The sequence below is a fragment of the Lactuca virosa genome, chromosome 9, assembly GCF_052849685.1.
Source record: "Lactuca virosa cultivar CGN04683 chromosome 9, Lactuca_virosa_CGN04683_v6, whole genome shotgun sequence".
NCBI lineage: Eukaryota > Viridiplantae > Streptophyta > Magnoliopsida > Asterales > Asteraceae > Lactuca > Lactuca virosa.
Window position 1 is genome coordinate 194,746,354 of NC_136434.1, and position 26,220 is coordinate 194,772,573.

Sequence of the window (26,220 nt, forward strand, 5' to 3'; positions counted from 1 at the left end):
CTTATGTAAAAATCTCGTTAGTCATTTCTTCCTAGCTGCAAGGTTGGTTTTTCAATCCATTGAGAATGCCAGGCTCATACATCACTTTAGGATTAGTTTATTTTTAAATTACACAAAGAATTTCATGTTCGATTAAGCTTTTCAAGTATTGGAAAAGCTCATGATTTCACACTCATGAAACCTGATAGTAACACAAGTTTTAAAGGATTGTAGTAGATCTCGGTTTGCTAACATTGGTAAAATGATGCATGTGCATTTGGTAAAAAATGGGTTTTGTGGCGGATGCTGTTATACCAGTTTTTTTTTTTGTTTTTTTTGTTTTTTTTGTTTTTTTTTGTTTTTTTTGGGATGTATGCAAAATGTGGTATATTTCGTTTAGAAGTCCATGTATTCGATGAGAAATCATTGGAGTTGTTTAAAAAGATGAAAATTAAGATGATGAGTGTGAATCAGATTTTATATCATTCACAATAGCCATGTCCACTTGTTTTAAGCTTTTGAATCGTGAAACTGGTAAGGAGATTCATAAAAAGACATTAAAGGGGTATATCGGTCAACTGATAAAAAAAAAGATTTAAAATGATTGCAAAATATTTAAAAATGTTAAAAATAAGAATATGGGCAAATATGATATTTTGAAAACTTATGAAGAGTAAATATGATATTTAAAAATTAGGTTAGTTATTGTGTTAAAAAATTAGTCAATCATGGTTATATATTTCTATACATTTTCCTATTCTGCCTCCTGATTGTTAGCTTGTGGCAATCCCTTGTGAGCTTGCGACAATCGCTTGTGAGGTGTCATGGGATGTTGCAAAATTGACAAAAAATTGCTTCTGTACAATGTCTTACATGTGTCACGACTACACATAAATCTTGTTTCTATCTCTCAATTATGTGATACTAACCAAGTTTCGGTGGAATTCTTTCCATCCCATTTCTTTGTGAAGGATCTGTGCACGGGGGCGCGTCTAATGCGAGGCGAAAAAACTGAAGGGGTCTACCATACACACTTACCTTCAAAGCTCTACGTCCATGATACTATCAAGAAATCATCGCTTAACCTTCATCAACTACTTGGTCATCCATCTCTTCAACTTTTCAAATCCATCACTTCAATTAATAAAAGTCATAAATTTCCCTTTGGTCCAAATTCTTTTGTTGCAACCAAACCACTTTAACTTATTTATTCAGATGTATGGTCCTGTTCATCAATCCATATACAAATTTAGTTACTATGTCATATTTGTCAATTATTTTACCAAGTACATCTGGTTGTATCAAATGCAACATAAAATTGATGTTGCCAAAATTGTAACATCACAAAAGTTAAGGAAAAAATTTTGTTTTTCAAAACCATTTCAAATCTATATGTTTTACAAAAACAAAGTTTCTAAGAGTCACAATCATGTATCAGAGTATCCCAAAATCATAAATCATATAAAAGTCCAGGATGATGTGCACGATCAGGCCTTCGCCTTACCCCTGTCCTCTGAAGTACCTGAAACCATAAATTCAAACCGTAAGCCAAAGCTTAGTGAGTTCCCCCAAGGTATCACCACACAAACATATAACATCATGCATCTGGGCCCACAACCATCATATTGGATTACCCCTGAGCCCACAACATGAGTCTGGATTGCCCTCTCGGCCCACAACTCATGTACGGATTGCTCCCGAGCACACAACATAAGTCTGGATTGCCCTCCAGGCCCACAACTTATGTCTGGATTGGTCCCGAGCCCACATCATAAGTCTGGATTTCCCTCTCGATCCACAACTTTTGTCTCGATTGCTCCCAGGTTTATTGGCTTCCGCATTAAGCAATATTACCTCAACTCAACGACACTATGTCGACATATGCAACAGATAAAACATATAATAGTAAACAGATAATCATGCAGATCTAACAGATCACTACATCATAGCAACATCCTATATACTAGGATACATAAACTAGTGGGCCGATATTGGTGCCTTCGACCCATAAGTACAGTGAGGAAAACTCAGCTCACAGTCTGAAAGATAGCTGAACTGATCACTGCTCCAAATACTGTATCTACAGGTCACATATAAAATAAACAAGGACCCAATCTAAATATACTATTTAATTTACCCTAAATGACCTAAAGTCAAACTTGGTGAAATTCAACGGTCAATGGCCGAAAGTCAAAAGTCAATTTTCCAAGTCATGCTGAGTACGCCCTACCTACTGCATCTCTACGCATGATGTAGAAAGTTCCTGTCCAAATTACAGGGCTTCAATCTAGTACGCGTTGCGTACTCCTATGGTACGCCCTACGTACACAGTCAGACCCCAATATCCTTAGTAAGTGCGTATTCCCTTAAGTCCTTACATTCAAATCTCAGATCTAACCCCAAATAACCTCCTTAATCATAAAGTTTCCAACGTTATGACTTTACATGACTAGAAAATGTCCAAATCTAAAAACCCTAACTTATCACAAGATTCTAAGCCCCAATACTCATGCGTGGATGAAAGGAAAGGATCAAGATCACATTTTTGTGACTCCATGCACTTCAAAACATCTGAAAAGGCTATTCATAAGGTATGGAGTAGCTCATACTCAACTAAACCAAGATTATGGGACCAAAGTGCATAAGAACCTTAGAACTAACATGATCTAGTGAAGTATTTATCATGTTCAGAACTTTATACCTTCTGGAGGTTGCTAAGGAGATGAAATATACAGATCCACAAGGCTCGAAGATTCCCAAGTGCACTCAAATGATCTTCTTCTTCAAAGATGAACACAAAACAGTCAAATAGCTCAAACACTCAAATAAATATTAGGATTTACAAGGGGTCGTTTAGGATGATGGAGGCTAAAGGTTGAAGGGTTTATGTGAGTTAAGGTTGTTTAAATAGGACCCAAACCCTTAATATTTGGGTTTTCTCATCAGCCGAATATGCCCTAAATACTCATTGTGTACTGTCACACCCCAAAGCCGGAACGACGGAAACGTTCTAGGGTGGAGGACTTCATGTATAGTATCACAACAATGAATAGTAGTAAACAAGCAACAACATCATCCATTGCATTAATAATATAATTTAATACAAGTGTGTTCTGTGATAGTTATAAGACACTAAAATGTAAATCAAAATAAGAGATGGGTCTTGAACGAGCTCCATCTTCTCAAAACCTGGCATCGGTACCTGTTTACTGATGACCTGAGAATACAAGTTATTTTGAAAGAGTTTATCAGCATTAAAGATGGTAAGTTCATAAGTATTTTAGTGTCATTGTTTGTTATGAAAATGTTTGTATGTGTTTGATGTATAAGTTTGTAAATGTTTTGTCAATGTTTGCAATTGTTTGTATCTCCTAGAAAATCCTATATTTTCTACTAAACGTAGCCTTCAACCAAGGCATCAAATGAAATGTATGTTTGACTCTTGTAAGAGTGTATATTTTCCCAAGTATGACTATCATTAACTAAATATAGTTATACATTAATGAGTATGTGATAAGATCACAACGTAAATGTAATAGGGAAAATAATGTTTTACCTCAGCAGTGACACTGCTGATTATAAAGTGATAAAATACAGACTCCAGGTAGTATTAAATGTACAATACACCTCGGAGAGTCTAAAGTAATAAAATGTAGACTCCAGGTGGTATTAAATGAACAATACGCCTCAGAGAGTCTAAAGTAATGAAATGTAGACTCCAGGTGGTATTAAATGAACAATACGCCTCGGAGAGTCTAAAGTAATAAAATGTAGACTCCAGGTGGTATTAAATGAACAATACGCCTCAGAGAGTCTAAAGTAATAAAATGTAGACTCCAGGTGGTATTAAATGAACAATACGCCTCGGAGAGTCTAAAGTAATGAAATGTAGACTCCAGGTGGTATTAAATGAACAATACGCCTCAGAGAGTCTAAAGTAATGAAATGTAGACTCCATGTGGTATTAAATGAACAATACGCCTCGGAGAGTCTATTTTGCCTTTAATCTTAAGTCGGTTAATTAAAGGTTTAAATGTGAACTCGTATGTAACCATGCTGATCGACGACTGAATAAAAGATGACCCTCCGATGTCATATGTAATGAGGTAACATTTTGTCACCCCTTGGCCTTATCGGCTGGGACTTTAGCTAGCAGTCAGGGTGTGGGAGTGTCTGTCCCGTATAGATCTATACACAAGATGCCCGCTCTCCCTCCAGGAGACTCTGGTTACAAATTGATACAACACAGTGTCGTTGTATCCTTAAATGGTGTGTCACATTGTTTTATCGTATAATAGTGTTTGTATAGTAAGTCATAATGTAGAAATGTTCTTTCTGTACTAATGTATAGTATACTCTCCTAGTTTATCATAATAGTATATATTGACTCATGTATGAACTGACTCTTTGGATGTTTCGTTGTTCTAGTAATAGTATTAGTAACTCCTTAAACTATACCTATTATAGTTTACTAAAAATGTTGATTGTATGAATGAACATGTTTGTATACCTTTGCTACCCAAAGGCATTGAACTGAATGAAGGAACCTTTATATCTATATACATATACATACTATATAAGTAAGATTCAAACGACCTTCGGACAAACAATTGATACCCTAAGTCCACAACCAAACAAGGAACAGGAAGTAAGGTGAGTTATCAGTCCTAAGTCCTTTCAATCTTACTTATACAACTATATCTATATAGATATGCATTTGACATCATATAAGTTTAAAAGACAAAGACGTTTTGTAAAACCTTTTGAAGAGTTTAAATAAGTATTGAAGACTTGATGTTATTTCATAAAATGATTTGACATCAGTTTGGCATATAGAAACAAGTTTGATAAAGAGTTTAACATGTAAAAGAGTTTGATAAACATTTTGAAGTAGTTTGTTTGATAACACTGTTTGAAAAGTAGTAAAATCCATTTGTTTGATAAAACGGCTAACAGTGTAGTAAGATCCTTTTGTTTGATAAAACGGTTAACAGTGTAGTAAGATCCATTTGTTTGATAGTTATTAATCACATGTGATTGATATAATAACTAGAAGGTTTCAGCTTGTATTCCCCCATAAAAGCATTTAAAAAGCATTTAAAAGGTTGATTAAGGGGTATGAACTCACCTGTAGTGAGTGGTTTGGATGAACGGATGGTATAGGATGCTAAGTGTCAAGTGAAGACTTGAGCACACACACAGATCCTATTTAACATATAATAACACATATATGTATCCAATTAGTCAATTAACAACTAATTAATCAAGTCAAGACACCCTAGGACATGGAAACCACTTTGATTCAAGTGCTAGAAGTACCAATGGTTGCATCTAAGGGTTGTATAGCCACTTAAAGGAGTTTTCGGTCCAAGTAGTATGTTTCTTGAGGTTTTCGGCCCAAAGGGTTTTCGGTCCAAATGGTTTTCGGTCCAAAGAGTTTTCGGTCCAAATGGTTTTCGGTCCAAATGGTTGGCTTTCCACAATCAATGAAGTGTTCTAGACTCAATACTAAGTATTAGGAAAGGCTTAAAGTCATTTTGCACCCTTTATAAGGGTTTTCGGTCTAAGGAGATGCACTAGACCGAAAACACCTTTTGTTCTTGGATAAATGACGATTTCAAGGCCCTAAATCAAGAGTTTCAACTAGATAACAAGTATAGGGAAGTAATACTTACGATTTAGAGGCTAATAGAGTTGATTTTGGACCAAAACACTAGTGTGTGTTCTTGGTGTTCTTGAAGATCAAACCCAAAAGATGAAGTTAATGGATGAAATCGAAGGGTGTTACTAGTTAGGAAGATCTAATAACAAATCAAGGGGAAAGAAACACTTACATTTTCGAGAATTTGCAAGAAGACTTTATGATACTTGAGAGAGAATGGATGTTTCTAGCTTTGAAAAGGAAAGAATGATCCAAATGATCATGAAATATATATGTAGGATGGGGTTTTTGGTCACCTTGACCGAAAACTCTAAGGTCTTGACCGAAAACTCCTTTTTGAGGAGGTTTTCGGTTTGCTTCATGACTAGAACTTCAACCAATTCATCCTAACACTGATTCCTTTGATGTACTAAGTTTAGAATACTCGAATAGACTCCAAATAGGGCTAAAAGTTAAAAAACAAGACTAACTCTGATAAATTTGAATGTTTATACAAGATAGAAATTTCGGATTGTCACATGTACGCCTTGCATACTCAAAGGCACCGACACCACCTAGTAATGACCTACGCCTAGAGTACGCCCAAGTATGCCCGATGTGGGGACCATTTTTGCAACAATTTTACATATAGAGTCATGACGGAAATTACCTGATTAAGTTGGGTATTACAGTTCTCTCCCACTTGAATCAGACTTATCCTCGAAGTTCTATGCTATGAATAACTATGGGTAGTGCTCCTGCATCTCTGCCTCGGGTTCCCATGTCCATTCGGAACCCTTCCGATGCTGCCACTGAACATTGACCAATGGACCCACCTTGTTGCGCAAGGCCTTCTTCTTCATATCCAAAATTGCCAGTGGTCTCTCAACATAGTTCAGGCGCTCATCAAACTATATATCGTCCAAAGGAACCACTGCTGAATCATCAGCTACATATTTTCGTAGTTGAGAAACATGGAATGTGTTGTGAATCTGACTAAGCTCCCCAGGTAGATCCAGTCGATAGGCTACCCTACCTACCCTAGCCACTACTTGAAACGGCCCGATAAATCGGCGCCTCAACTTGTCCCTCTTCTTGAAGCGTATTAAACCATTCCAGGGTGATACCTTTAGTAAAAGCATATCACCAATATGGAATTCCAACTCAGATCGACATCTGTCAGCATAACTCTTCTGCCAACTCTGAGTTGTCTGTAACCTCTACCTAATCTACTGGATAAGCTCTGTCGTCTGAAGGACCACCTCGGTTTTCCCCATAACCCTGTGAATGACCTCTCCCCAACAAACCGATGTACAAACGAGGTTACGGAACATGCAGGGCTGTGCGACTTAGTTCATTGATCACAAGTAATTGAATACACAACACAAGTACGAAAATAAACAAACAACAGTTGTATTTCATCTTGAAGTTTGAATACTAGGTTCTTACAGATAACGATAAAATACACTAGTTCCCTTAAACAAGGTTCTTAGAGATAATGATAAAATACACTAGTTGCCTTAAACAGGTAGTCATATATAACAAACAAAAAGCTAGTAAACTAGATTGCTAGGTCACCTAAAATCCATGACTAACCTTCTGTCTGAAAGTTTTCCTACTGATATCCTAACAATACATGTAATTTTTGTCACACCCCAAAACCGGAACGGCGGAAACGTTCAGGGGTGGAGGACGTCATGTTTAGCATCACGAGATATGTATATGGTAAGCAAGTAATGAACAACCATTTCTTTCGAAAGAAAGTGTTTACAATGCGTGTGTTCACAAAACATAGAATTCATAAACAAATAACAAAACAAGACTGGAAGCTATAATGCTTCATCTTCTGAATCCCCAGCACGAGCACCTGTCTAATAGTCTCCTGAGAAAACAAGTTATTGAAAGAATTGATCAGCAATTAAGCTGGTGAGTTCATAAGATTTTAGTGATGTGAGTAAGTTGTAAAGTGTTGTTTTGAAAAGTTCACCTGTTCCTCTAGAAAATCATATATTTCCTACTTTGATGGAAGTTTTAAGTAAAATGACACTACAACCCATTCTATGGGTACTAAGTGGGTAAAAGTTATATAAGACTTAGAGTAAACAAACAATCGATTGTGCATCTGCCTCAAGCTCACAACCAAACGAGGAACAGAAATTAAGGCGGATAGCACACATTCCATTGTTTGTTAGATCGTTGTCATATATAACCCTGGTGTATTCACTTGTTACTCATGGAGTTAATTGTAATGTTTCCTTTATATCCAATGAAGAAGTTCTTTTAAGAAAACCCTTATTTCTTATAATAAAATAGTGACCACAGTGACTACTTTTATAATAGCTTAGTTTATACTGCTATATATAATCTGATATCGGATAGAAAGTTAATTGAGCGAATCTGCCCTAAGCCCACAACCAAACAAGGAACAGGAAGTAAGGCGGAAAGCACACATCCAACTACCTACTGGGTATTAGTTTTATATATAAACATGATGTATAAACTAAGGTATTATAGAGTTACTCACCTAAGGTCTTTTAACTTGAACTGGTTTAATAAAATGGATTAAACCCTTTACTGGGAGGTTTCTAGTTTTGTATACCAAAAGTACTGATTTTGGAAAGTATGTTTTGTACTAGAAAAACCGTGCTTTGACTCTGTGTCCTATAACCTGACCCATACCTGGTACCCTTATGATGACTTGATGTATACTAAACATACATATATATAGAATCGGGTAGAAAATAGATTGGGTGAATTCGTTCCAAGCCCACAACCAAACAAGGAACAGGAAGTGAAGCGGAGAGCACACATCCTATTACCTGTCGGAACCTATTAGTATATATATATATATCCTGTGGTGTATACATTAAGGAATCATAAGGCTAGCATTATGGTCCTATCTTTTAATCGTATCCTTCTACCAAGGCATCTTCTGTTATGTGCTAGACTCGACTGTTCCGTTTGTCGTTTGTAAGAATGTATATTTTCCCTAGTTTATAACTATCTTGACTCGAAAATAGTTTGAATTGGACTTTCAAGTGGTACTGTCACTTTATGAAAGAAAGGGAAGTGTAAGTACACAGTTGTCGTTTATAATGACATGCGGATGTACTAATAACCTAAAAACATATTTGTTTTATTACGGTTATAATGTGAAGGCTAGAACCCTAACTATACGCTCTCCCTGTCAGGAGATTAGGGGAACTAAACACGACCACTACAAATTCTTGCAAGCCATGTAATTCACATTAAAGTATATGATCATGTATACCCAATATAACTATCACCTTTTGTTTAAAACAATGATTTAGTGATTCATTGGTATAATTAGATCCTGTATGTGTTCTCATGCTATAGCAACCTAACTTGTTTGTTTTGTACTGTATATTGTACGTTCTCTCTGTATGGTATTGTGTGGTTCTCTTCACTATATGTTCTGTATGGTATTGTTTGATTCATGTAAGAACTGACTCTTTATGTGCTTCATTGTACTAGAAGTAATGAATAGCATTCTCCTAAACTATACCTATTATAGTTTACTAATGTTCTACTTGAACTGTTACTGGAAAGACTCGTTTATCTATTAAGTTATGTTTGTACATTAAAAACAGAGTTTTGTATAACTATAAAGTAACATAACTTTTAAAAGAGTTTTTGAAATGTTTTGACAACTTATAAATAACATAAGTAACATTTTGAAAGATGTTTATAACAAACATTTACACAATTAACATTGTGTTCAACTTGTATCCCCCCCTTAAACAGTTAAAACAGTTAAAAGATTCATTACGGGGTATGAACTCACCTATAGTGAGTGGTTTGGATGAACGGATGGCATAGGATGCTAAGTGTCAAGTGAAGACTTGAACACACATAAGGATCCTAGTTAACATATAATAACACATTAATCAAGTTAAGACACCCTAGGACATGAAAAAGACCTTGATTCAAGTGTTATAAGTACTAAGGATTGCATCTAAGGGTTGTAGGGCCTTGCATTTGAGTTTAAAGTCCAAGGGTAAACTCTTTTGGAGTTTACGGTTTTGGGACCAACTCTCATGGAGTTTACGGTCGTAAACCCATGAGTTTACGGCCGTAAACCCATGGTACTTCTACCATTTTGTGGTTTCAAGTTTCATAAGCCATAAAGAAGCATCGTACTTCAAGTCTAAGCCTTAGGAAGTGATTGTGGCATCATTTCACCCCTTTATGGAGTTTACGGCCCATGGACCATTTCTCCATGTGTTTACGGCTGTAAACTCTAATGGTTCATGGTATTTTTGATGTTTAAGGTCCTAAGCACTTCAAGGATGGGATCTAGACTAGTATCCAAGGCTTGGTAAGGGACTAGGGCACCCAATGGCCCTTTCATTAGGGTTTACGGTCCAAGAACATGTTTGGACCGTAAACACCTTTGATCTTGTGTTTCTTTGTGTTTTCTAGATGATTAAGAAGTGTAACAAGCCTTATAACAAGCCAAGGTAAGAGTACTTACTATATAGAAGCTTGTAAGGGTGTTAAAAGTCCAAGAACACTAGTGTGTGTTCTTGGTGTTCTTGGTGAAACTAAGAACACTTGAAGATCTACACAAATGGAATGATTTCACGGATGGAATCATTTAAGATCACTAGATTAAGTAAGATATCAACTTATTAGGGCAAGAAACACTTACACAGTTGAAGATCAAGAAGGAAAATCGGATGATACTTGAGAGGATCTTGAGTTCTAGTCTTGAAAAGGTGAAAAAGTGATAAAAATGACTAAGTGTCATATTTATACTCCTTAGAGTTTACGGCCGTAAACACCATGTTTAAGTCGTAAACTCCAAAATTTTGGAGTTTTGGGACTTTATTGTTGCATAATAAACCCTAGGGCATCCTCTCTCCAGTTTTCTCTTGAAGTACTAACTTTAAAACACTCAAACTGATTCCAAAAAGCTTGAAAGTTAGCAGAAATAGTTCTGACTTCTATTGAAGTGAATGGTTGTACATAATAGAAATTTCGGGTTGTCACATCATCCCCCCGTTAGAAGGAATTTCGTCCCGAAATTAGCTTTCTTAGCATTACTACTGGGGTTGCTCTATTCTGATTGGCAGAATACCCACTCGTAGACTTGGCAACTTTGCCCTTCTGTTCATGATAGGATTCGTACTTGGTCCATCTATCATTACCTCGTGTATACAAGTCGTATATAATTAGGGTTAGTAAGACGGTCGGATGTGCGACTCTGCCCCAGGTCCACAACCAAACAAGGAACAGGAGATAGGGCGGAAACACACATACTAAATCTGCGTAATCAAAATCATATACCACCCTCGTGTATACACTGAATAGTAATAGGTGGGCTGTATTCGTCCTTAGCCTCTGTGCTCGAACTTGGTCTGCTGGACGAGCGGTATTTCGTGACGGTCTGCGGATATCTGACGATAAGGCTTCGGAGGACAAAGTACTCTTCGCATGAGTACTTCGGGGTTTAGAATACGAAAGATAAAATCGAGGTTTAGGTCGGACTTTCGATACGAAGGACGAAAATTTCGAGAACTTGCCGATCGAGGCGATAGAAACATATGAACTCAGTATGGTGAGGACCACGCCAACTCATGACGAATAGAAGCAACAGACTCTTTACTGAACAAAGGTTTGGTCAAATGAAAGAAACGTCTGATATACGACGATGTATCCCTTGTATGTTCGATACTGTACTCCTAGTATGTTCGACAATGTACTCTTGTAAATGTTCCCGTGTTTCCTGTTTTCTCTTTGAAGTTAACACTCCTACGTATCGTACCGCTATGTGCGCATACATACAAACAAAAGTGCTCTACTAACTGGTGGGGATACTTTATACCATAATCCTCTTTGGTACCACTACAATCGCCTACCATATATAAGTTATGAATATTTAAGATGAACAAGGCAATCGACTGAGTAACTCTGCCTCAAATCCTCAACCAATTAAGGAATGGGGACCTAAGCGGAGTCACTCACTCTAAGTCTGCAACATCTTAGTTGTGCACAACCCTGATGTATATGGTAAGCCATAATAGCTTCTCTAAGGGATATTTTAGTTCTCTTGAATACTGTGACCTATTTCAACATGTGAGTTGTTATAGTTACTTTTAAGTGTTATCCCCAAATTTTAATCTTATATGAATATAAATTAATTTTTAAAAGTAATTACTATTTCGGAAAACGTAGCGCCACTCGTCGACGACTCCGAGGTAGATTCTCCTACGGTGATCATCAGAATGCGTCCATCCGCGCCTGAGTTCCTTATTATCGGACAGTCCCTCTGAAAATGTCCAGTCTCACCACAGCCATAGCAAGCTTGATTTTCTTCAGCTCCGAGGACTTGGGAGATCGGTTGAGCCGGTGACCTACAGAAACGGACTGTGTGTCCCTTTCTGTGGCAGTTCAGACACTGCATTTCCCGGCATACTCCGGTGTGGTGAAAGTTGCACTTTCCACACTTCGGAAGGTTTCCAGCATATCGACTGGCAGGTGCTGAAGCAATAGGCGTCGTAGCGGCGTACATAGTACTCGCTCGTTGCTCTTGCAGGGTGTCTTGTGTTGTTCGCTTCTTCTTCCTCTTGTTCCCCGACTTCTGATTATAGTCCTCGTCCCTCGATGGTTCGGGAATAGGGACTTTTACACCATGGCGGACTCCATGGTCGATGAGTCGCTGTGTCAGGCGTTTAGCACTATCGAACGTGGTTGGGTTAGAAGACAACACATTTCCTTGGGTCGGAGCAGTCAGACCCCAAATGTATCTTTCTATCTTCTTGCTCTCCGAGGTAATCATCCCGGGGCATAGAGCTGCTAGTTCGCTGAACCGGTCAGTGTAGGTCACTATGTCTGAGCCGACCATAGTGAGATCCCACAGCTCTTGTTCCAGTTTTTGAATTTCGCCTAACGGGCAGTATTCCTCCTACATTAACTCTTTTAGGTTTTCCCAGCCTATTGAATTAGCCACTGATAGGGTCAGTGACTTAACATGGCTGTTCCACTATGTTAGGGACTTGCCAGAGAAGGTGCAGGCAGCAAACTTCACCTGACTTCCTTCTGGGCATAAACGGATTTCGAATATCGACTCTGTTTTCTCGAACCATTGCATGAGGGCAATGACTCCTTCAGTCCCATTAAAGGACAATGGCTGGCATTTGGTGAAGTCCTTGTAGGAGAACTCTCTCGAGCGCACGAGGACCTCACCTCGAGTAGAATCAGTAGGCGTTCCACCTCCACTGGTACTGATGGAGTGATATTGAGCCATGACTGTTGCCACAGCCGCAACCACTGCAGCGTTTATAGCTGCCATATCGATTTGCGAAGGAGGCGGTATTGGAGTTATCGGAGTAGTGCGTCTGATAGATCTGCGAGGAGGCATCTTTGCTAAAAGAACACAAAGATGAGACAGAATAAGTCTAAAGCAATGGACACAAGCCGAAAGCTGAAAAGACAAGGTTATCCTAGTTCTGGATGTATCGGGTCCTGACTTCCACAGGGTTCTAGAAACAATTCATAGAGAGTCTATACCTAATAAACTCTATGAATTTGAAATGACTATCCTCGAATGAATATCTGTTTCCTGAATAACTGTTACCAGCTGCATGTAAGAAAATAATCTTAACAAATAATGTGAGCAGTGTTTCCACTCGCTCATTAAATTAACCAGATTATTATTTATTAGTGTGACGTGTAATACGTTTTGGGTATTTCGGTTGATCCCTCTTTGAAAACTTCTCATGAACTTGTTCTTGTTCCTCCTGGACTCTTCTGTTGTCTACTATGAGGAAGTGGTTACATCTATCTGGATTTGTCGTGCGAGAATGAAAGTGACTAAAGAATCTATGAGCATTAAGGTAACTTTATGGGGTGATCCTTAAGGATTCCTCCTATAATTATACAAGGTACACAAGTTTGTATATAATTGAAGATTAAATAGACCTTCGAATAAGTGATCCTACTCCAACACTACACCGTTAAGAGGAATGGATAGCGAAGCATAGGCCACAGATTCTAAGTCTATAAGATCTTAATTATATATAAAACTTTAGGAATATGCCTTGCAATATTATAGACTTATCCGTAAGGGTCTTTTTAGGTTATCACTTAAGTTATTTATATGGACTAAAATACTCCTATAGTATTCTAACTCTGGATGTACTTGTTCTGGGGTTCTCTTGACTGGTGTTCAGGTAAGTTTTAACACTGTTGCAACACCACATCATTCCCAAACACATGTCGGTCACATCTCGAATGAATATAGTTGATCAGGCTATATTGATCCTAGCTATGATTACATAACTGTTCAGGTTGACGACAGTGTCCAACCTTTAAATACTTTAGTTCTGTTCTCCTCGTGATACTAGTTCTATTATGTCCATGTATAAGCATGTAGGTATATTTTTATAACCTATAGTTTTATTCTAAAAATATATCATTATTCAGAGCACTTAAGCCCCATTGTATTTATAATTGTATATCTTTTATCGGTTGATATACTTAGTTCACTATAAACAATGCTCTGATACCAATCTGTCACACCCCAAAACCGGAACGGCGGAAACGTTCAGGGGTGGAGGACGTCATGTTTAGCATCACGATATATGTATATGGTAAGCAGGTAATGAACAACCATTTCTTTTCGAAAGAAAGTGTTTACAATGCGTGTGTTCACAAAACATAGAATTCATAAACAAATAACAAAACAAGACTGGAAGCTATAATGCTTCATCTTCTGAATCCCCAGCATGAGCACCTGTCTAATAGTCTCCTGAGAATACAAGTTATTGAAAGAGTTGATCAGCAATTAAGCTGGTGAGTTCATAAGATTTTAGTGATGTGAGTAAGTTGTAAAGTGTTGTTTTGAAAAGTTCGCCTATTCCTCCAGAAAATCATATATTTCCTACTTTGATGGAAGTTTTAAGTAAAATGACACTACAACCCATTCTATGGGTACTAAGTGGGTACATGTTATATAAGACTCAAAGTAAACAAACAATCGATTGTGCATCTGCCTCAAGCTCACAACCAAACGAGGAACATAAATTAAGGCGGATAGCACACATTCCATTGTTTGTTAGATCGTTGTCATATATAACCCTGGTGTATTCACTTGTTACTCATGGAGTTAATTGTAATGTTTCCTTTATATCTAATGAAGAAGTTCTTTTAAGAAAACCCTTATTTCTTATAATAAAATAGTGACCACAGTGACTACTTTTATAATAGCTTAGTTTATACTGCTATATATAATCTGATATCGGATAGAAAGTTAATTGAGCGAATCTGCCCTAAGCCCACAACCAAACAAGGAACATGAAGTAAGGCGGAAAGCACACATCCAACTACCTACTGGGTATTAGTTTTATATATAAACATGATGTATAAACTAAGGTATTATAGAGTTACTCACCTAAGGTCTTTTAACTTGAACTGCTTTAATAAAATGGATTAAACCCTTTACTGGGAGGTTTCTAGTTTTGTATACCAAAAGTACTGATTTTGGAAAGTATGTTTTGTACTAGAAAAACCGTGCTTTGACTCTATGTCCTATAACCTGACCCATACCTGGTACCCTTATGATGACTTGATGTATACTAAGCATACATATATATAGAATCGGGTAGAAAATAGATTGGGTGAATTCGTTCCAAGCCCACAACCAAACAAGGAACAGGAAGTGAAGCGGAGAGCACACATCCTATTACCTGTCGGACCCTATTAGTATATATATATCCTGTGGTGTATACATTAAGGAATCATAAGGCTAGCATTATGGTCCTATCTTTTAATCGTATCCTTCTACCAAGGCATCTTCTGTTATGTGCTAGACTCGACTGTTCCGTTTGTCGTTTGTAAGAATGTATATTTTCCCTAGTTTATAACTATCTTGACTCGAAAATAGTTTGAATTGGACTTTCAAGTGGTACTGTCACTTTATGAAAGAAAGGGAAGTGTAAGTACACAGTTGTCGTTTATAATGACATGCGGATGTACTAATAACCTAAAAACATATTTGTTTTATTACGGTTATAATGTAAAGGCTAGAACCCTAACTATACGCTCTCCCTGTCAGGAGATTAGGGGAACTAAACACGACCACTACAAATTCTTGCAAGCCATGTAATTCACATTAAAGTATATGATCATGTATACCTAATATAACTATCACCTTTTGTTTAAAACAATGATTTAGTGATTCATTGGTATAATTAGATCCTGTATGTGTTCTCATGCTATAGCAACCTAACTTGTTTGTTTTGTACTGTATATTGTACGTTCTCTCTGTATGGTATTGTTTGATTCTCTTCACTATATGTTCTGTATGGTATTGTTTGATTCATGTAAAAACTGACTCTTTATGTGCTTCATTGTACTAGAAGTAATGAATAGCATTCTCCTAAACTATACCTATTATAGTTAACTAATGTTCTACTTGAACTGTTACTGGAAAGACTCGTTTATCTATTAAGTTATGTTTGTACATTAAAAACAGAGTTTTGTATAACTATAAAGTAACATAACTTTTAAAAGAGTTTTTGAAATGTTTTGACAACTTATAAATAACATAAGTAACATTTTGAAAGATGTTTATAACAAACATTTACACAATTAACATTGTGTTCAACTTGTATCCCCCCCCCCCCCCTTAAACAGTTAAAACAGTTAAAAGATTCATTACGGGGCATGAACTCACCTGTAGTGAGTGGTTTGGATGAACGGATGGCATAGGATGCTAAGTGTCAAGTGAAGACTTGAACATACACAAGGATCCTAGTTAACATATAATAACACATTAATCAAGTTAAGACACCATAGGACATGAAAAACACCTTGATTCAAGTGTTATAAGTACTAAGGATTGCATCTAAGGGTTGTAGGGCCTTACATTTGAGTTTAAAGTCCAAGGGTAAACTCTTTTGGAGTTTACGGTTTTGGGACCAACTCTCATGGAGTTTACGGTCGTAAACCCATGAGTTTATGGCCGTAAACCCATGGTACTTCTACCATTTTGTGTTTTGAAGTTTCATAAGCCATAAAGAAGCATCCTACTTTAAGTCTAAGCCTTAGGAAGTGATTGTGGCATCATTTCACCCCTTTATGGAGTTTACGGCCCATGGACCATTTCTCCATGTGTTTACGGCTGTAAACTCTAATGGTTCATGGTATTTTTGATGTTTAAGGTCCTAAGCACTTCAAGGATGGGATCTAGACTAGTATCCAAGGCTTGGTAAGGGACTAGGGCACACAATGGCCCTTTCATTAGGGTTTACGGTCCAAGAGCATGTTTGGACTGTAAACACCTTTGATCTTGTGTTTCTTTGTGTTTTATAGATGATTAAGAAGTGTAACAAGCCTTATAACAAGCCAAGGTAAGAGTACTTACTATATAGAAGCTTGTAAGGGTGTTAAAAGTCCAAGAACACTAGTGTGTGTTCTTGGTGTTCTTGGTGAAACTAAGAACACTTGAAGATCTACACAAATGGAATGATTTCACGGATGGAATCACGTAAGATCACTAGATTAAGTAAGATATCAACTTATTAGGGCAAGAAACACTTACATAGTTGAAGATCAAGAAGGAAAATCGGATGATACTTGAGAGGATCTTGAGTTCTAGTCTTGAAAAGGTGAAAAAGTGATAAAAATGACTAAGTGTCATATTTATACTCCTTAGAGTTTACGGCCGTAAACATCATGTTTAGGCCGTAAACTCCAAACTCTTGGAGTTTTGGGACTTTATTGTTGCACAATAAACCCTAGGGCATCCTCTCTCCAGTTATCTCTTGAAGTACTAACTTTAAAACACTCAAACTGATTCCAAAAAGCTTGAAAGTTAGCAGAAACAATTCTGACTTCTATTGAAGTGAATGGTTGTACAGAATAGAAATTTCGGGTTGTCAGAATTTTGAGGGTCAACACAAGGTTGGTGAGAGTTACAGGTTTTTTGCCAACAACAGTAGTGATATTTTTAAAATGATACAAAAAACATTTGTGTTTGTAAGTAAAACCATGCTTGAAAATGAGTTTGTAAAGAGCCTTTTAATGATCTTTGAAAACCAAAAGTATTATTCCATAAGTAACCATACTTAAACTGTTTTGAAGTGAGAAAAACCAACTCCATGGTTTATATATATATATATATATATATATATATATATATATATATATATATATATATATATATATATATATATATATATATATATATATATATAGAGAGAGAGAGAGAGAGAGAGAGAGAGATCTAGTTAATGCTTATAGTAAGTCCTATAAGCGAACTATGTGACTAGATATAACCACTAGAATGCTTCATTGGACGTCATAGGTAAGGACTTAAGATATTTATACGGATAAAGTTGTATGGATGAAGTTATACAGATAAACGGATATACATACATATAGATAAAGTTATTTGCCAAGGTTGTAGTTAGCAACCGCAGATACAGAGAAAGTTGTACGGATATATGGATAAGGTTATTCCATAAACTTTGACTATAAAAGTTATTAACTAAGGTATACGGATATAAAGTTATACCTTAAAGTTTGACTATATAAGTCATTAACTAAGGTATACAGATATAATTGTACGGATAAAAGTCGAGTATGTTCGAGATGTATAAGCGTAATAGTGTATGATATTGTAACAACCCGTTATTTTCTACCTTGTAAAAGTCAACAAAAGTCAAACATATGTCAAACATATCAAATTAAAGTCAAACTTATTGATTTGTTAATTTGATAAAGTTAAATTAATAATTTATATATATATAAACATTTTAGTAAATCAGTTATAAAGTTTGGAAGTGGAATTACTCTAAACCGAGAAGTCTCGCATGAGAAGCTTCCCAACCGCAAACCTTCGCAGTTCCCTTCTTTTCGGACATCAAGCCTCGGACCGCAAACCAGTTATCGGCCGCAAACTCCTCGGACTACGAACACGTTTTCGGCCGAGAACCTTGGACCAAAAACATGCGAGACCGACTCAACAGCTTTATCTCCTCAGTTTAAGTTCCTTATCTCCTCGGTTTGAGTTCCCAACCGAAAACCCTTCCTTGGTTTGTGTTCTCGGCCGAGAACCATTAACAGCCGAAAACCCACCTTCATATATATATGAGTAAACCAAAAAACTTTCCTCATTCTTACATATTCAGCCGAAAACTCCAACATTTCTCTCAAGGAATCCAACCGAAAACACCTCTCTCCTCTCAAGAACATGTGAAGCCTCTTATTTTCTTGACCATCATACGAAAATCACTTGATTCTTCTTAGAACATTACAAGTATCAAACTATTGATCTTGTTTTCATTGCAAAAGCACTTTCCAATCTTCAAGTATTGGGCCGAAAACTCATAAAATCGCTAGCTTTCTTCAAGAACACGAAGAATACGAAAAACACCCACACCCTATTCTAAGGATTATTGTAAGTCTTTTTACAATAATTAAGTGTTGTTTAACACTTTAAACTTCATTATATTATCTAATTTATACTTAATATAATGTTAATATAAATTAGGATTCGGTTTTTATCGTGCGTTCTAACTTGTGGAATTAACGCTACTACACCGTATCTACAACCAGAAACTCACAAAAGGTGAGTTCATAACCCTGCATTTTTACTATTTTTCTCTGTTTTAGGGGGGGGGGGGGTACAAGTCTAACACAACAATATTGTGTTTACAATCAAATGATTTCTAAATATTTCCAAAACAACTTTAAATTACTGAAACTCTTTTAAATATTGTCAAACTCTTTTAAATGTTTTAAAAACTCTTTTAACTTATATTTGGCCAAAATCATATATTATATATATATATATATATATATATATATATATATATATATATATATATATATATATATATATATATATATATATATATATATATAAGATTTAAAGGGCTTAGGACTAATAATTCCCTTTATTTCCTTTTCCTTGTTTGGATGTGGGCTTAGGGTAGAATTATTTGTCCGAATGTCGTTTCAATTTTAATTATATATATATATATATATATATATATATATATATATATATATATATATATATATATATACATATATATATATATACATATATATATATATATATATATATATATATATATATATATATATATATATATATAAGTTATTTCAATCAGATTCATATTTCCTTTGTAACATGTCGAGCAAAGGGAGTACTTTCATGAATATTAACATACCGCAAACAGAACACACATATAAATTATAATAGGTATAATTTATGGAACTCTCATGCTATTTTCATTAATCAGTTATACAAAGTTTAACGGTATATTCTCGTACAAATACTTTTCATTCAAGTATACTAGAAAAAAGGACATACTATCTGTTCATTTATTTCAAAAATGACTTTTCATCATTATTATATACGTAATCGTCAATATGGTTTTTGTGAGACAATGTTCAGTTGTTGATTCATTTAGGCAATACTATTAAAGTGCTGATGTTATAACCAAAATCTCTCGACAGTGAGTGAGACAAATGTGTATAGATCTATACGGGATTGACAATCTCGCACTCAAACTGTTCGCTACAGTTGGGCTGTTATGCCTATGAGTGACAAATGTCGTTCAGGTTTGGCGCCTACAAAGCGTCATATCAGGCCATCTAGTCTTAACATGGTTATAATAACTCACAAAAACTTATGAAGAAATACAAGTAGTGTATAAATAAGTAAACCAAAGAGTACGAATACAAAGTACTGGTTTTACAATAATACCATTTACAGTATTACATTACGATTTACAATTACAGCTGGTGGAGCCAGGGATACTCACTTTTATAGGGTTTTTAAAGAGTACAATTATAGAACTTGGAAATCATAAACAATACAGAAAACATTCTTGTTATATTTTTATTGAATTAAAACTATGTTACACTACTTTATAGTACAACAATACTTATACATAACGGTTTTATAGTATTAAAAATACTTTTTAGTTATATTAGAAAATATTGGATTTTCTGGAACAATAAACATGATTACTTATTCAAGAAACAAACAGAAAACTTCTAAACATAAATACTTATGCACTCACCAACTTAAATGTTGATACACTCTTTTTCAAAACACTTGTATTCTCAGGGAACCAGTAAATAGGTACATCCTCAGGATTTTTGAGAAGACGGAGCAGTATAGAGTCATGTCTTCTAGCTTTTGTTATATAACTTTTGATATCATATGCACAATAGCTTGAAACTATGTAAAACTTATACATTATTAATGCAATGGTTGTTGTACTTTGATTACTATGATGCATGTGTTGTGATACTTAACATGAATTCATCCACCCCCGGACGTTTCCGCTGCTCCGGTTTGGGGGTGTGACAGATTGGTATCAAAGCATTGTTTATAGTGAACTCAGTATATCAAATCATAAAAGATATACAACTATAAATACATTAGGGCTAAAGGGCTCTAACTACAAGTATAATTTTAAAATATAAGTATTTTATAAGAAGTATACTAACACTCATACATACAAGAATAAACATCACTGTCGTAACAACATAAAAGTATTTGGATGTTGGACACTGCAGTTAAACCTGGACAGTTATATAATAATATCTAGGAAAATATAGCCTGATCAAATATATTTATTTGAGATACAACCAACATGTGTTTGGGAGTGATGGTAGTGTTGCGACAAGTCTAGAACTTACCAACTCTACACATATAGAAGAACTCTAAGAACATAACATAAATATTTAAATACTATAGGAGTATTTTAGGCGCTATAATACTAAGAACCAACTATGTGAAAACAAAGGACTCTTGCTGGTATATCTATAAGTACTAAGTGTATATATTATGATTATATATAAATAAGGTATTATAGACTTAGAATGTGTGGTTTAGCTTTACTTCCTTTTCCTTGTTTGGATGTGGATGTAGAGTAGGATCATTTATTCGAAGGTCTATTCGACCCAAGTTATATATAATTAGTATACACTTTGTGGTTATGGAAGGACCTAGTGTGAGTCATACTATACAGAATACATTAATTGTTAACTATAAGTTTCTTATAGAGAAACTTGAAATTGATTACTTGCTTTTAATAAGTCTATTAGATGTCTCTTACATCCCTATTTATCGTATAAACAACATGGATGGATTTCATCTACCGGGAGACCTGTACTTTCCCAATCAAGGAAACGGTGGTTGGATTGAAGCCGAACCAGAGGATGACCCTATGGTTCCAATAGAAGAAGATTTTCCTGAAGATTCTGACTCGGAATCAGAAGCTTATAACCCACCTCAAGTTGCGCAAAATCCCAATCCTCGACAGAATTTCCATGGCCTGACACCGCAGTGGGCAGTGAACTTAGACAGGTGGAGTCATGAGCAGGTTCAGGACTGTCCTTACAATGGAGACCGAAGCTTCTACGACCTTGACGAAGGAGGCTCGGCTGACAGATCCCTTCCAGTGTTAGTTCGTCGTGTTGCGCATAACGATGAACAAGGAAGAGTTGCCATCGACCGAGTCATGCAGGTTGATGCTACCACTAGAGTCAACACAGTTCGCCTTCACCACGTTATTGAAAACCATGGAAAAACCAGGAACCTCACTGAAGCCTTGCGAAGGGAACTGGCTGCAAGCCGAACTGAAGTTAGAGAACTTCGGGAACACCAAGTGTCAATGGAAAGACGCATGTTTGAAACAGAACACCAGTTGGATAAATTCAAGGCTGAAACTAGTAGGAAACCAAACAATACTCCTCGCGAGTAGAGCATACTCTACTCACTCTTTTGGATATACAGATTAAGTCTAAGTATTTACACTAGTGATGTTTTCATGTTCATAGTACGACCTCGAGATTTCATTTCTCGATAGGTCGGTATGCTGTCAAGTTTTCCGTTAAGTTGGTATATTGTAGACCTCTTACAAGGTCAAATTTTCCGAACTCTATGCATCTAATATACCAATGAAATTGACAGGCATCTCATTTCCTTTGAAAAATCACTATTCTATTTCATATAATCGCTTTGCAAGTCATTTCTTGTGGTAGACTTCTATTGTAACTTCCTACCGTCTACATGTTGAACTAGTGTATTTAGTTTAAAGACATCTGATTCATAATCACTATTGATGTCTTACCACTTTTAATCTTTTAAATCTTAAAGAAAAAGATGCCTCCAAGAAGGAATCCTAGGCGTATCAATGTCAATGCAGCACCAACACCACCACCACCGCCACCTCCACAGTTTGACGCTGCTATGTTTCAGGTAGCGGTCACTGTAGCTGTGGCATCCGCCATGTCACACATGAATTTAACCGGTGCCAGTGGATCTGGGAGTGGTGCTCATCCCTCCAATCATGGTGAAAGTCATGGACACCCACCGGAGTGTTCTTATAAGGACTTCACAAATGGAAAACCTAGAACCTTTAATGGGACTGGGGGAGTCATGGCTCTAACTCAATGGATCGAGAAAGCTGAAGCAGTCTTTGAAATTTGCTCGTGCCCTGAAGGGAGCAAGGTGAAATTTGCTACCTGCACCTTTTCTGAACGAGCTCTCACCTGGTGGAACGGTCATGTTAAGTCACTGACTCTTACAGTGGCTAATTCAATGAGCTGGGAAAATCTGAAATCGATGATGATGCAAGAGTACTACCCAAGGGGTGAAGTACAAAAGCTCGAGCAAGAGCTTTGGGGTCTTACCATGACAGGTACAGACATAGTAACTTACACCAATAGATTCGACGATCTAGCAATCCTATGTCCTGGAATGGTTCCTCTAGAGAGCAAGAAAATCGAAAGGTGTATCTGGGGACTATCACCTCATATCCAAAGAAGTGTGTTAGCTTCAAATCCTGTTACCTTCGATAGTGCCAAACAATTAGCACATTCTCTAGTAGATCATGGAGTCTGTCAAGGCTTCATGACTGTTGCTCCAGAACAACCCAAAACAAACAACAACAACAACAACAATAAGAAAAAGCCCTGGAACAAAAGGAAGGGTCAATCTTCCCAATAGCCTTCCAAGAAACAACAGATAGTGACAGTTCATGCTGCTACTGTTCCTACTGCTGTTCGTGCTACCCCTACACCAGCAAAGCAATATGCTGGTAAACTACCAAAGTCCAACAAGTGTAATTTCCTTCACAATGGAAATTTCCGTGAGATGCAATGTAGGAACTGCAACAGAAAAGGGCACACTGCCCAATTCTATAGGTCACCACCACAACCGATCACTCAAGTTCCTGGCGTTGGAGTAGGACGGGAATGTTATGAGTGTGGTGACACTGGACACTAGAAAAGGGATTGTCCAAAGGCGAGGAATGCCGGTGGAGTAGGAAGAATACTGGCTATTAGTCATGAAGAATCCGTGACAGACTCTACGGTGGTCACGAGTACGTTTCTTCTCAACAATACATATGCATGCATTCTATTTGATAGTGGTGCAGAGAAAAGCTTCGTGAGCCATAAATTCGAACACCTACTTAAACAAAATTCTCAACCACTAAAAGATAACTTTACCGTAGAAATGGCTAATGGGAAAACCGAGAACACTAACGATATATACATAGGATGTACCCTTACTCTAAATATTTTTTCCTTCCCAATAAACCTTATGCCGGTCTCCATAAAAAGTTTCGACGTCATCATTCATATGGATTGGTTAAGTCCTAATCATGCCGACATCCTATGTTACGAAAAAGCCATTCGCCTTAACCTACCCAGTAACGAAACTCTTATCGTTTACGGCGACAAATCTGGCGTGAACCTACAAATCATTTCATGTATCAAGGCGCAAAAGTATCTTCGCAAGGAGTACTGTGCTTTTCTAGCTCACTTGGTAGACAAGAAACAAGAAGTCAAGGACTTCGAGAGCATTAACAAATTCTATAATTCCCCAGTCATTTTCTGCGATGATCTTTCAGGAGTCCCACCTGAAAGACAAGTCGAATTCAGAATCGACTTAATCCCTGGAGCTACCCCCGTAGCCAAATCACCTTACCGTCTTGCACCAGTAGAAATGCAGGAACTATCCAGCCAGCTGAACGAACGTCTTAGTAAAGGTTTTATAAGACCAAGCTTCTCACCTTGGGGAGCACCAGTCTTGTTCGTCAAGAAAAACGATGGATCTTTCCGCATGTGTATAGACTATCGCGAGCTAAACAAACTTAATTACCATCAAGAACCGATACCCTTTACCTCGTATTGATGACCTGTTCGATAACCTACAAGGTGCAAGCTACTTTTCAAAGATTGACTTAAGATCCGGGTATCACCAGTTACAAGTTTTAGAGGAAGATGTTCCCAAAATGGCCTTCCGAACTCGATATGGTCACTACGAGTTTGTAATGATGCCTTTCGGATTAACCAATGCGAGTGCTGTGTTTATGGACTTAATGAACAGGGTGTGCCGTCCATACCTGGATAAATTTGTGATTGTCTTCATAGATGATATCCTTATCTACTCACGAAGTGAGGAGGAGCATAGTTAACATCTCCAACAAGTCTTGCAAACATTAAGAGCAGAGAAGCTATATGTGAAGTTCTCAAAGTGCGAATTTTGGATTAGGAAAGTAGATTTCCTAGGTCACATGGTTAGTAAAGAGGGCATACATGTGGACCCATCCAAAATAAAGGCAATCGAGAACTGGTCAACACCCAAAACGCCTACAAAAATCCGCCAATTCTTAGGTCTTGCTGGCTACTATCGCAGATTCATTCAAAATTTCTCCCGAGTTGCTAAACCGCTTACCACTCTGACTCGGAAGGGTGTAGCTTTTAGCTGGGGAGAGAAACAAGAAACAGCATTCTAAATGCTTAAGCGAGCCCTGTGTAGCGCACCTATTTTGTCTCTAGCAGAAGGGAGAGAAGACTTCGTAGTGTACTGCGATGCGTCTAACCAAGGGCTAGGTTGTGTTCTTATACAGCGAGGAAATGTCATATCCTATGCCTCGAGACAGCTTAAGACACATGAGGTCAACTATACAACGCACGATCTTGAACTGAGAGCAGTAGTATTTGCTCTGAAGATATGGAGACATTACCTCTATGACACGAAATGCACAATATTCACGGACCATAAAAGTCTTCAGCATATCTTCGGCCAGAAAGAACTAAACATGAGACAACGACGTTGGGTGGAGCTACTAAATGATTACGAATGCGAAATTTGTTATCATCCCAGTAAAGCCAATGTAGTAGTTGATGCCCTTAGCAGAAAAGAATACTCGGTACGTCGAGTAAAGTCGTTGACCATGACTATCCATTCACACATGTCTACACAGATCAGAGAGGCTCAACTTGAGGCCTTGAAACCCGAGAATGTGGCAGGTGAATCTTTAAGAGGAATGAAAAAAAATTAAGAAATCAAAGGTGATGGTGCCCGATATCTCATGAACCGAATCTGGACACCAAAGTTCGGTGGGTACAGAGAGGTTGTCATGAATGAAGCACACAAGACGCGATACTTCATACACCCAGGGTTAGATAAGTTGTATCTGGACCTTAATAAACTTTATTGGTGGCCTAACATGAAGGCTGAGATTGCTACCTTTGTGGGAAAGTGTCTTACTTGTGTCAAAGTCAAGGTAGAGTACCAAAAGCCTTTAAGTCTACTA

At 37.0% G+C, this 26,220-nt stretch overlaps 1 pseudogene; it reads left to right on the plus strand.

The window, feature by feature from the left end:
- LOC145137792 (uncharacterized) overlaps window positions 1-26,220 on the plus strand; it is a 161,699-nt pseudogene that overhangs the window by 2,643 nt on the left and 132,836 nt on the right.